Here is a 12,119-nt window from a genome sequence, read left to right as displayed (position 1 = left end):
TGGCACGGGAATTTTCTGCCTCACCATGAATCCCCTCGCTCCGTTCTGATATTCCAGGTAAACAGTTTACTAATCCAGTTAAACGGCTTTCTTCGGTGTCCCTCTGGATGGAAGGACTATAACGTGCAATGCAACCAGTCCTCGTCTTTTCTCGTTGTATTTTCTAGTGAGTCTGGGAATATATGTATAGCTCGTTTATTTTCTATCTGCGCTCTAGATTTTGCAAGCCTGTGCTGTTATTTCATATTTTACAATATTTTCCTTATTGTTTTACTATTAGGGGAAAAGAGTAGTCGTCATCATTCTAGGCGACTAAATCATATTTATTTCTAAGAAAAAAAAAACAGGGAGAAGTGGCTTGTGGTGTACATGTATGGAATTATATACTAAAGAACAACACTTGTTTTGTCTGGCGGCGAAGCATTTAATGTGTTATTGTAGTTTTCTGAAAAAAAAAAACGGTGGGGTGGGGCTCCAATCCACGCCGTGGAGGTGGTTGGCTAGCGAAGTTGTGGTATCACCTGATCCGATAGACCAATTTGACGTAGGCTTGAGCTGCCATGCCTGTGCACGACGCCGTTGTGGACATTAACGTTGCTGTTCCCGTCGCCGCTCATCGTGTTCACGCTGCTCTTCGGGAGTTCTAACTATGCGTGGCCTTTCCATAGCGGTATCAGAACACAAATGAAATCAGTTGTTAGGCGGGTTCTTCTTTTACACAGGAAATCATAGTTACGTCACAGTGTGAAGCTGTAGTTGTCGGAAAGCGGCAACTGTAGCTTATATATGCAACTGTAATCTTTACTGGGAAACGCTTGCGGCGAACGCAGTGCATAAAAACGGGCTGTCTGGTTCTTTGTTTTCTTTTCCCCGCTCGGCCGTCGCCGCTGGCGGATGCGCGGAGGCTAGCGCCATCTGGTGGTACTGCAAGGAACCCAGGGGCGCACACTGCGTGCTCCTACTGCTGTGTGGGATTAGTTGGGTTTTTTTGCCCACGCACACGACAAATGCATTAGAGGGTAAAGGTGTTACAGCTTCGCTGTAAAAAAAAAACATAGAGGAAAAAAAGAAGAAAAATAAAGAAAAACATCCGCCTCCATTCCACTCTGCGAAAGTGGATGTACAGCAAGCTGTTACCGACGTTAGGCAACGTTAGATGACGTTGCATAAGCGCCACCACCACAGGCGACGTACGTCGCGCGCACGCACATGTGCTAAAGTGCAGCATACAGCCTCATTTTCCTCGGCTCTCCGCCCCAAGTGCAAGTGCATTATTGAATTAATCCATTTTTTTTTCAAAGTAAATTGCGTCAGAGAATTCGTAAAGTACGCCTTACACACAAGCTCCAGGCATGTTAGGTTCGGATTACGAGAAAACATCCATCTGTTACACGGAAACTGAAAAACGAAGCCCTTATATAGCTGCCGTTTGAGGTGGCCGCGTCCGCTATAGGTAGCGGTACTCTTAGCACAGCATAGCGAAGGGATTCTCCCAGTGAGAGCAGTAGCTAACGTACACCTTCCAGAAGCGCTGGGATTTAAAGTGGACGAAAGCACCAACCAGTCAGCAGTCAAGATAAGCAAGAGACGTTCAGAGTATTGGTGCAAAAGAAAGCAGGGAAGATGTTGATACGATCGAATCCGTTACAAACGTATTGGTAGCAGTAGAACGTAGATATTGAACAGATAATAAAGAGATGTATACAAAAGTGCTAGAACGAAAAGCATGTATAGCATACCTGAGTAATTCAAGCAGGTGATGCGATTATTTGTCACTGCCTCATTTCAAAGGGGATGCCAATAAATCATCGCCATCGTCGGCATCGTCAACATACATCCTAATTCTTGTAGGCCCTCCGCCTGGCGCCAGTGCCTTATTGAAATAATCGAATTTCTCTGAGTAAAATGCGACAAAAAATTTGTAATGCACGACTTACACACAACTTGAAGACATGACAGCATCGGATTGCAATTCGAATATACCAGAAAATATAATTTCGTTACGCGGAAAGTCAAACACAAAGCATTCCAGCTGCTATTTGATTTTGGATGAGCACGCCACGAAAAAACCCGACCAACGAGAGGCTGACATCTTCGCTGTTAAAGAAGGAGGGGGGGGGGGAGCTCATTCATTTATTTTGTAAACGGAATAATTACGGGTGCATTAGGGTGCAACGACGGCCGTCCTTGCGTTCGTTTCAAGCCTTTTCGTCGACGAAGCCCGCGTCGTCGAAGCTCCGGAACGAAGGCTCTCGCAACGCCGGTTCCTTCTGGCTGCAACAGTTCTCGCCTTCTCTGCCGCGCTTGTGGCCTTTGGACCATCCGGTTTCCTTCGGATGTAGCGCTTGCCACGCGGTGCGTCTGCGTCGTGGGCGCTGGTCGTCGGTGCAGGTGGGGTGCTACGCGACGGCCGCAGCTCGTCGCTGGGCCGTGCTCTGCTCGGGCTGCAGGTCGCCATTGTCGCGTGGTTCGCGTCGCAGTATTGTGCCCTGCGAGACAGTGGGACAAAAGCCGGCGTCGAAAGCGTTGGCGCTGCGCTGCAACCGCGGCAGGACGCTTGACCAGCGCTGCGCGCACTCGGCGCCACTGCACAATGGAGCTCGAGGGGAGCTGGTAGGGAATACGGAACGCCCCGAAGTGAATGGCGAAAGTGCGGCTCCGTCTGCATGCGCAGAGAATTTGGGTGCGTGGCACGCCCGGGTCTGGACAGCGCCGTTGCATTCTGTCGGCAAGATCAGCCGGTGATGCAGTCGCGCAACGGTGTGGTCAGGTTGGTGACTCCTTTTCACGCGCTAATTGGTGCTGCAGCGTTCGACGGCCTCCGTCAGGGTGACGGCAAAAGCCGCCGAACAGTGTGTGCGATGAACCAATCCGCGCTTCCAATGCGTATCGCACTTCGTGGCCGGCTCACTGTGACGGAAACTTGGCGACCAGTGCGATGCGGGAAGTACGCTAATGACTCGTCTTGCAACGTTGCACTGATACCTCGCGGAAGACTCTAAAAAAAAATGCTACGAAAAATTGCATTGCTCTTTCCAGGTTGTTGACTTGTATCTTTCGTTAGAATATACGGCACATACTTGTTAATCGAATTGGTGAATGAACATCTATAGCGACCTGAGGTCACGAACAGTAACCAGCTGTATATAATGTACGCCACATGGACACCAATATTGCAGGTATAGGCAGCGTCCTGTTATGGAACCCTTCTGACCCATATTAGGTGCGTCTTTCGAGTCGTATGTCATCCGGTTATTATCATTCCAGCGCCATTTACTCGATATACCGAATATGCCGATGAAGCACGCACACGGGCGTCGCGAGGCTTGCGGAGACTGAATTGGCATGGCTTCGATGCACACGTCGAATCGTTCTCTTCTTCGTGGCTGCTTGGAAGCGCAGACGCACGCAACGAAGAACGACGAGACGCGACGGGCGCAGACTCATTCTTGGTATCTCATTCTTCGTTGTGCGTGTTTGCTCATCCAAACAGCCATGTATCTACACCGACCGGTCCTGTTCACCACTCTCCTGCGTTCTCTTCTTTTTTGCTAGATATGATATTACGGCAAAGCCGTACGGGGAAACACTCCGAGATTACTGCTACATTCACCTACGGTATGTTTGCTTCACTGACGGATTAAATCTGACACAGGCCTGGCACAGTCGCATGACTGTGAATTTCGCGAGGAATTCACTGCGTCAATTTGGAATTCAGTTGAAGCTAGTCCTCGTAGAATTTAACCGATTTGCTCAGTCTTGGCAGTGGGGTTACGGACATACGTTTACGTGAGGTCAATACAAAAATAGTTTTAATATTGTTGCTCTTGTCACTGATTTAAGTATGTCTAAAGCCACCGCAAAAACTAGTGAGCTGGTGCTCTGACTTGCAACCATCGCTTCGCGACCTTATCATCGAAAGCAACGTTTCCATATGTGTGTCTGGCTGAACAATATAGGCAGCGGCACAGTGCAAGTGTGGTTACTTTCCTTACGGAGGGGCGTCTCTAAGCTCGTCCGCGTAACCGCGGCGGGCCCCAGCAGGAAAAACAACTGGCCGTTTGGGCAGACGATTAAGGAAGCACTTTTGCGCTCACCTGACCGTGCTCGACGACGTGTCCGTGCGATTGTTGCGCATGAAAATAAGCGCTGGACAGAATCGTTGTGGCCGTCGTGAAGCTTTATCACGCAACGATGACTTAGCGAGAGTCGTTTCGAGATGTGGCACTTGTGTTGACATGTGCTTTGAGAATTGGCGTCAGTTGGTCATTTGGGTATTTGCTGGAAGAACCGTGATAGGGCGCGGTAGATGACAATCGAACCAAATATACATCCATACCTACATAGGGGTGTCTTATGACCCTGCCTATGGTTATCGTAAAATGTTTAAATTGGTTGTTAAGTCAGCCTGCGGTGGGTCTTTCCTTGTAGAGGAAGCAGCATATCCGAAATTACTTGAAATGTTGATGTGTTATCCTACCCATAGGAGACGGACCAATGTGGTTCGCACGGCCTCACCTCGATCCACTAATGTGTTCCTCTATTCAAGTGAAACTAAAGTTAAGGAGACCTTATCAGTGGCGACGGTAATACCTCCTTTCGAACAGCACTGAGGAAAGAGCGCAATAATAGGGGATAAAACTTGTCACAAGGTGAGTAAAGCAAGCGTGACGAAAGGTAACGAAAGGTAACAGGCTGAAGTGAAATTTATTTATTTTTAATGATTTTTAATGATCCCGGCGGGAGCTAACAAAGCGCATGAGGCCGCGATGTGGCCTCGTGCGGTTCATGTGAAAATGGGAAAATTACATGTTAGAATTAGCTTGCGCAAACACGACAGGCTAGTACATCTCCTAAACTGCCGAGTTCACTTTCACGAACTTCATTATAGAGTTAATAGCCTAGAACTCGACGGTGCGTCATCCATGCGCGTGGCGAATATGGCGGCATCCTCCGAGGAACGTTGAGCTTGTCGCTGGCGTGCTTTCATTGGCCTATGCCGAGCAACTTGTCGGGTGACGAAGGCAGTGGGTGCACGTTTACGCAGTTTGAAAACGTAGCACGTTGGGGAATGCTCTTAGCTCGGTCGAATAGTCGCGCAGGACGTGATACGCCCGCAGATGCAGAGTGTACGGCGCACGCGCGGCGTAGTGATGTCCAAAACACCAGCGAGCACTGTACTTAGCCCATGGCGTTCGCGACATGACGAGGGAAAACTTGCGCAAACGCTTATAGTCCCTCCTGAAGAAGAAACCTAGCTAATCGGTTTCGAAAAGCGGGGCTCTCCCGTGCTAACTTGGATACAGAGGTCCCAGCCATACAAATTTCTCTCGAATTCGTTCACTTTGTATGCGACGCTCGCATTGTATGCAAGTGTCAGATATCCTATAACTGAATAGAAACACGTGGGGCTGAGAAGGACATGTGCGCAGAACGGCAATCAGAGTTGAAGTATATATGTATGCCAGGAAAGCGAAAGCAAGCACTGTGGAAGACGACGGGTGTTACTGGTAAAATATAATGCTAATCATAGTTTATTGGGAGAGGAGATTGTCTTGCAGTGTTTTATTTTATTTTTTTACTTCGGAAAATTGCCTTGCAGTCAGCAGACTTCTGTAAGATTGATCTGATTGATAATGATGACGACAATGATGATTGTATTAATTACTGTAGTTATCTGTAGTTCTAAATCCTCCTCTTAGAATGACCATGTTAATGTGCACATACGTGTCGTTATGACGGCCAATGTGCGACTTGATAAGGGATAAAGGATATAAATGATAACGGTACCTGAACTATGCTAGTGTGTTGGCTGATGCCAAGCATCAGATAAGGTACACCCGTCGAGCTCTTCTTTAAAGGAGCTTTTACTCTCGCCGTACGCGCGCGGATATTGCTATGAAGCGCAGATAATGTTAAAAAAAATTGCTTTAAAGGTTTCTTTTACGTCGGGGTTGTAAATTCGTTATAGCTGTATGCAGTGTGCAGAATACGCCTAACTGCTTCGTATAATTGAGCCAATATCCATATTTCACTGTACTGTGCATTATGAAAGGGAGCACCGTTTCACTGAAACGGAACTACGAAAAAAAAAATGAAGACGAAACCAAGACGGCATTATATTTATTGGCTCTCATTTGCTTAGTGTCGAATACAATGGCTTATATATATATATATATATATATATATATATATATATATATATATATATATATATATATATATATATATATATATATGATGTCAGCTGGACGACGCACTTAACCTACCTTTTAGGGCTCGTATGATTCACTCCCCTCGCTAAAGCTTCCTTCCCGCCTTTGTACCGCGCTATACCGCGCGCGCCGCAAGGGCCATCTCTCGGCGGCGCTCAAAGATGCGATGCCGCCTCTACAAAATGGCCGCTCGCATCCCGTCTGGATACCGCAATGGGCGCGCCGCCTTTGGCGTCTGGCGGGAGGAGGCAGAACTACTCGCAGCAACAGGTGTCCGCGCGCAGTTCGACGCCCGCCGTCTCCGCAAGAGACGATAAACCGCGCCAGCAGGTTTGGCTCGCACCGCCAGCCCGCACGACTGGTCTCCGTTCCACTCCCCGCCTTCCCCGGCTGTCTCGCCTTCGCTTTGTGCCCGTCATCGCCGCAAGCGGTGCCCGGCAGCTCTAGGGAGAAAGCCGTGCGTGTTTGTTGTGCCGAGGGACCACTGCGGCAGTCTCACCGCCGTTCGAATCCGTGTGCACTGGAAACGGTGACAGGGTGCTTGCGCAAGTTCATTCGACGCTTTCGCGGTTACTGGTGAGTGAAAACACAGTCCTTTCCGTTCTGATACCGCCTGACCTTCCTGTGCGCGTGACGGACACGACTGAAACGCTCATAACTATCTGCTTATTGTAGAAGCGATGGCGGAGGTCGCCCATCGCAAAATTGATGCGGCCTCAGAAATGCAAATTTACCGGCTTGGTGCGAGTTCTGCGTATACTGAACTCACTACTCCTTCGAGCGTATCAGCGAATCTTCCGTAGTGAGATCGAATGAAATGAAGAACATAAGCAAGAAACAACCCATTTAGAACGGAGGTATTGCAGCGAAAGAAAGCCTACAGTAAGCAAACACAGTTGGTGGATGACTGCGTATTTTTCTCGTTGCGTCGCGGAGGCGCGGTCGAAGCGTTTCTCTGGCGTCCTTAACTCAGAATACTTGGCTTTTGTTCTGTCAAATGAAAGTAAAATGAAGAAACTCTGTGATTACTAAGCATTCAGTGGAAACAATTGAAATCAATAAGAGCGCCGTACATGGCGGTGCCTATTAACAGTCTTTGAATAACTTTTTTAAAAGGACCCTTCTAATATTAATACCACTATATCCCCGTACTCACTTTCGCTTTGCGTCGCCAGTCTGATGCTTTCGCTTGCTTCGAGTTTCGCTGAGCAATCGAGCCCAGCACTTGAGCTTGCGACTCCATAGTTCGATGAGGTTTATATGTGTTCAACAGCACGCGTCAGAGCTGGCCTCAGCGCGCGCGCACGCACGCACGCACGCACGCACGCACGCACACACACACACACACACACACACACACACACACACACACACACACACACACACACACACACGCACGCACGCACACATGCGCGAGCGGTTCTATGCTATTCACTATTGAGGAAAAAGTTGATGAAGACTCTAACTGTCCATAAAGCTCGTTCTATAGACCGACAGCCTACAACACGGTTTACCAAGCTGGACTCCATCCGTTTTCTTGCTGTGCACAGTCCTGGGTCCTTCCCGAACCGGCGACTCGTTCCATTGTTGCCGTCAATGACATTACGTCTCATTGGCGACTGATGAAGCGCATTCGATGAATCACAAACATGGTTCGTCTGTGTGTTGTCTCTGGTTCAGTGCCCTTATCACCCTAATCGACAATTTCAGCCTTCCACGTACCGATATTTCGTCCATAACTTTTTGACGTCTAGACCTTGCTGTCTGTGGGTTCGTCGTCATCATAGACACGGCCGTTAGATTTTTATACGACGCGACTATAGTTAGTGGTGTAGTTCTCTCGCTTTCCCGACGCGTGTTGCGTCATCACACCCTGGAGGCGCCGACAATCAGACGGGTGAATCGGTTGAGTCAGTCCACTTGCGAATGACGATAGGAAATTTCTGAAGGCATAAGAATTCGCGATGTTACAACTAGCTTCCGAATACAAGAAGCCATATTATTAAGAGGAAAAATTGATGCATTCGTTCGGATTTTGTCATGGTATGAGCTTTTTTGCTGAATTACTTCCCTGTGTATCGCAGTTGGAATTGTCGTCATGTTGCACAGAATACTCGACGTACACAAACAGGGTGTTTCAGCGAACACTTCGAATTGTTTTTAGAAATTCCTTGTGACAGGTAGCAGCATTTTAGTCCATGAGCTAGTCTAATCAAAGAGGCGGACATTACTTGCATAATCAATTGAAACGCGTGATCGCCTAATTAACAAAGATCATTTATTTAGTTAACTGATTACCGAATGGCACATATTACAATTTACATATTGCAGCGAGTGAGACTGCAACGCATATCCAATTGAAAATAATTGTATGAATGACACTATTTACGAGATAATAATAATAATAATAATAATAATAATAATAATAATAATAATAATAATAATAATTGTGGTTTTTACGTGCCAAAACACTTTCTGATTATGAGGCACGCCGTAGTGGAGGACTCCGGAAATTTTGACCACCTGGGGTTCTTTAACGTGCACCTAAATCTAAGCACACGGGTGTTTTCGCATTTCGCCCCCATCGAAAATGCGGCCGCCGTGGCCGGGATTCGATCCCGCGACCTATTTGCGAGATACGTCGTCAAACTTGCGGTAAGGATACACTGTCGTTACCCTTAGTATCTTAACAAAACATCGTTTTATGCATTGAAGCACGAAAGCTACTGGAACGCTGATGCATTTCTCCGCAAAGTTCGGGAATTAATATCTAGGAAATGGTGTCATCCTGGGAATTCATTCCAAGTGAATCTGCGTTGCGAACTCCCAGGCTAGAATTTGTAAATCGCAATATGTGTAGTTAGGTAATTTCTTTTAAAAACTAATTAGTGAATTTCTGTTCATTAGTCGATTATGCATTGCAATTATTTTTTTTTTCAAGTAATGTCCGCCTCTTCGAGCAGACCAACTAAGGAACTAGAATTGTGCTCTCTCTGCCACAGGCATTTTGTGGGGAATTTTTTGAAAGTGTTCGCTGACACACCCGGTATGTAACAGCAGTGCACGCTGCAGTGCACATGCAAGGTTCTCACGGCTCGGAGCCGCATGCAAGCGCAAGAGTCAGCGCAACCTGTTGGGCGCCATTTTATGTCTTCGCTTTGGTGTTGTACACAAATACGGACGCACTAATTTCTGTTACGGCACTGTGTCGTGCGTGCACCTCCAGTGAAGGCGCGTTGCGGAGAGCGCCGACGCGCGCCGCTTCACACGTGACGCAGTGAGGCCGGCACTGCGCCTCGTCGTTGCCTCCGCGAGCTGTCACAGCCCAGGGTCACATGGCAGATGTCGGTCACAGGATGTGCGCACGCGTTTTGTGCTTGCGTTGTTGGCTTCTTGCAGCCTGCGTGGCACGGCAGGAAGGAAAATGTAAACCTGCGGCCGACTGGCGCCTCTATGTGCAAGCGGCACCTGTACACTGGGCTTTAAACAATATCGGCATATCCCACCCCGGCTGCGGTCGGTAATTGTCTGAACGTGATGCCTGAAACAAACACGCACAGTTAGTTAAAGGAGACAGCCGCCGAAGCGGCCAGCGCAAGTTTGTTTCGTCGCGTAATGCTTCACTCATCAACATGTTCCGTCATTTCCCGTACTGTTGTGCTTTGCATGTAAATGGAGCACGTGTGTGCTTCGTATGACATCATGGCTGCGAACGTGCTCAATGCTTCGTCTTCTGACTTTTCATGCGTGTGTCGCGCTTCTGCTGCGTTTTACTTGAAGGCCTGAGGGGGCGGGGGGTCGTTATGATGGTCGAAATCGGTAACGATTACGACGGTGACTATGCAATTATGAGCCTCTGGACCTGCCGGCAGAGACGGATATCGACAGTAGCCAAAATAGGACATAAAATAATCTTAAAGGACGTAATGCGCTTAAATAATGTCTACATTATTATGACTTTGATGCTTTTTTTGTGGTTTGTGATAAAATCTTTCATGTTCGTTCAATACTTTGTAAGGGACAGATACGGCGACACCATGACCTGCTTGTCCTCTGCTTCGCCCATGTATTGCGGAAGTGTGGATTGGCTTGTAAGCTGCGAATGTGAGATGCCAAGGTTTGGCTGCGGATATAAAAGAAAAAGAAAGAGGGAGGGGGTAGAGGGGGTGATCTTCACGAAGTACTTGCTTAATTTAATAAGTGATGATATTAGTGTGTTCCAGTAAACTCTTTCTTTTGATAAAAAAGTCAACATGTACAACCGTGTGCCACATTTATTGTCTTCAATTGAACGAAACTACAGGTCGTGCTTCTTTTTATTTGTTGGCCAATAAAGTTTCCAAGCAATGGTATACCCTGGGGTCCCGGTATAAGGCTCTCAATTAATCTTTATTTTTCTTTGTTTCGCTATATGTACGCGTTCTTCTGAGTACGTTGTAGTCACATCTCTCGCCACCCCTTGTGCAGTCAACCGCGGTACAGTCATGGAATCGGCATGTAGCAGCTTGGAGATCCGGCTCAGTATGTTTCCGGAAATTGCCCACCGGGAAAGAAAAAAATTGTAAAAGAAAAAGCCAGTACAACGCCACTTCATTGCCAGGATGCTAAAAATGTTTTCCTTATTAAGTATTATTCGAAGCAGTTCAATCAGTAAAAGCAAAAAGAAAAAAAAGAACCATAGCACTTGGAAATCCGTCGCTTTATGTTCTGGCTTCAAGCGACAACTCTGTTCTATTGCGAAAGCGAATGGGACTCTCGTCAGTGCGTTGCAATCGCAAGGCCCAGTGCTTTCATTTTGCTTTCTCGGATTCGTTATATAAGTCGCAACCAGAGATGAGTGAAAACTTCGCGTGTATGACATTCCTGTATGGTCACTTTCTAGCGATACAGCAGTGTGGGGTAATCGCTTGCCGAAACTCTTGTGCGGGTCAGGCATAGAACTGCAACTAATTAGTTGGGAGAAAGAGGCATGCTTACACTCGGGCACGTAAAGAGCGCGCACTACCGTCACTGCGCACTCAGTCCGAGTACAAAGCGAGCTGTCCGGTAGCGGTGCCCGACACAGTGCACCGGCGTGTTCTGACCGGACGCCGGTCGACTGGTCGCACGTGCCCTTTCTGAACATGCGCATGCGGGAATTTTCATAATCCTCCAACACTCTAGCTTTTCTGATTATTCGTGTACAGCTAAATTTGAAATAGGGTGCAGCAGCCCAATTTTTTATCGAAACTTCCGATATCACTTTGCGAGCGACAAGGTCTGTCGCCGCGCTCTGCAGAGGGTATGCCGTATAGGACGCGTGGCGATCCAAACACTGGGGGGTGCACGCTGTCGACGTGCGGCGCCGTGCTAGCAGAGGAAACGAGCATCTCGTTATGTATCCTGTATGAAGTACTTCATTGTAGAGTGAGAGAGAGGATAGACGGTTTCATCCGTGGCCACTGGTGTCGCTGCTCTCGTTTGGTCTTTGAGCAAATCTTCCGCGCGACTGCAGCTCAGTCCGAACGCACCCACAGTCGCAGCGTATGCAGAGTATACAAAGCAAAGCGCAATAAGAGCGCCACTTGGCGGCGCCCAGTGCGTGCGCGTCCTCGCGCGCTCACCGTGGCCCAGTGGAGCCGTGCAACAGTGTGCAAGCCACGAGGCGAGAACAGCGATTCGCTACGCAGAGGAGAACGCGTTGCGAGTCGCACTGCGTGCTCGTCAGAAGACGGACCACGCAATCGGGGCCCTCTTCAGCGTAGCGTCTCCTCGCGAAGGTGACTTTGCCTATACCGATAGTGCATACGGAGGTCGTAACACGTAACGTGAACGTGCCCAGACGGCTTTTTTTTTTCTTCTCTTAAGAAGCGGAGCTTTCTTTGCCTCTTCTCCCGACTTTCCGGGAGAAATGGATCCAACGCG

The 12,119-nt window shown here is 48.0% G+C and overlaps 1 protein-coding gene across 7 annotated transcripts in view; it reads left to right on the top strand.

Moving 5' to 3' along the window:
* Positions 1-12,119, top strand: part of LOC135906092 (uncharacterized abhydrolase domain-containing protein DDB_G0269086-like) — a 373,257-nt gene that overhangs the window by 237,496 nt on the left and 123,642 nt on the right. Inside the window, exon 1 of one of the 7 annotated variants that reach the window (XM_065437265.2) lies at positions 6,481-6,791. The exons of the other annotated variants lie outside the window; for them this stretch is intronic. The gene's annotated coding sequence lies outside the window, so the exon portion shown is untranslated. Of the gene's footprint in view, positions 1-6,480; positions 6,792-12,119 lie in introns of those variants that run through there. 7 annotated transcript variants of the gene reach the window in all.

This window comes from Dermacentor albipictus, chromosome 9 (assembly GCF_038994185.2).
Source record: "Dermacentor albipictus isolate Rhodes 1998 colony chromosome 9, USDA_Dalb.pri_finalv2, whole genome shotgun sequence".
Lineage (NCBI taxonomy): Eukaryota > Metazoa > Arthropoda > Arachnida > Ixodida > Ixodidae > Dermacentor > Dermacentor albipictus.
Note: the sequence above shows the minus strand (reverse complement) of the source record. Positions and strands in the feature narration are given on the sequence as shown.